Below are 1,761 nucleotides of genomic sequence, written 5' to 3' on the forward strand. Positions count from 1 at the left end.
ATTAACGTCGAAACCACATTCATATAAATTCTATTATAAATTTGAGGTCACGAGCTGTTGATGAGGTCACTTTTCCAGAGATCTTTCTAGAAGGAGGGGCCCTCGAAGCCGACATTAACGTAAAAACATATTCATATAAATTCTATTATAAATTTGAGTTCACTGGCGGTTGACGAGGTCACCTTTTCCAGAGATCTTTCCAGAAGGCGGGGCCCTTGTCCATGCGAGTAAATAAATAACTCTGAATTGAAAGTAGTTGTCTGTGCGTAGCGAGGAGAGACTGTTGCGACAGGGCCTCTCTTCGATTCTGTTGAGGTGCTCCTGGTAGTGTTGAAATTTCTGTTCAGTCATTTGCCAGAATACACAATAATCTTCTCTGATTTATCAGATTTATCAAGAAAGGGAAAAATAAGGCAATCGAAGATGCGGGCCACGGCGGAACGGGTGCGGATGCCTGCAAACAACAGGGTTCACAGCAGCGCCGCGCTCCAAACTCATGGCCTTGGCCCGCCTTACCTCCTCCAACGCTGATGAAGCCCGGGGCGCCTGTAAAAAATGCGACAGGGTCGGCCATCTCACCTTCCAGTGCCGGAACTTCTTCAGCGTTAAAGAAGATGATGTTCTGCAGGCCATTATGGAAAGGGAGAACAATGATAATAACAATAATCGTAATACTAAATTTGTCGGTTCCGACAGGGCGAGATCGCTGAACAACGCTGTTGCTCCAGCGTCTGGTAAGAGTTCTGATGAAGATGAAGAGCAATCCGAGTCCGATGTTACGGTCAACAAAGAGGACTCTGAAATTGAGAGGATTATTGCGGCGAGGTTTAGAAATTCTCACAGTAAGTACAAGGACATTCATAAAGAGAAATATAGGGTTTCCAGGGTTTCACGCGGGAAGGAATTGTCTCGGAAGTCAAAATATCGGTCTAAGAGGGATGATTCCGATCGGAAGACAGCGAAGATGACTATGATTTGGAGGAGAGAAAGTCGAGGAGGAAGAGGTCCAGCAGGAGAAAGAAAAGGTCGAGGAGTTTTTTTGGATTTAAATTTTTGGAGATGGGTTTTTATTAATTAATAAATAAATTATTTTTGAAATTCCATTTATTGGGAAATAATGAGTTGTTTTTAGTGTGATTTTTTGGATTTTCTAGTGTTAGAATTTGGGGAAAAATTGAGGTGAAATCTTAATTTTTGTTATTTAAATTGGGCTTTTGATATATATGGATTTAGCACCCTGAAAAACCCCAAAGGCTCTTAGATTGTGCAAGGGTTACCCAACAAGCTTGTGATTTCAATATATTCCTACCGGATTAGAGAAATCAGAAGAGAAACACCCATCCTAAAAGCTTCCAAAAAGTCACACTAAAAACAACTCGAAATAATAATATAATAATAATTTATTTATTTATAAGTGAATAATAATTTATTATGAAAAACTTTACTTTGTAAATTTATATTTATATTTATACATTTTAAATTTAATTTTCATCTATATTTAAAAAAAATGGTGTAAGGTGAATTCTATTGATCAATCGCAACTAGAATACATCATATATAGTCATAACTCTTTTCTTGGCATAGTGTGCCATCTATTGACGAGAACATCACTGAGACGTATGAAACTAAGAATAGCAAAAGATACATAGAGGAACAAAAAAACAATTACAGAAGAGAAACATCCAAATTGGACTCATCTCCAAAGTGACTTTTTGTTCCTTTCTTTTTTGAAACCATGACCCAGCCTTCCAAAGGCAGTTT

General features: G+C 38.3%; 1 pseudogene; it reads left to right on the forward strand.

Annotated features, from left to right (window-relative positions):
- The first annotated feature begins 423 nt into the window (after window positions 1-423).
- On the forward strand, window positions 424-1,078 carry LOC149215936 (uncharacterized; annotated as a pseudogene).
- Window positions 1,079-1,761: the final 683 nt, after the last annotated feature.

The sequence above is a fragment of the Pinus tabuliformis genome, chromosome 1_1, assembly GCF_031772625.1.
Source record: "Pinus tabuliformis cultivar Carrire ecotype Pingquan chromosome 1_1, CPIR1, whole genome shotgun sequence".
NCBI lineage: Eukaryota > Viridiplantae > Streptophyta > Pinopsida > Pinales > Pinaceae > Pinus > Pinus tabuliformis.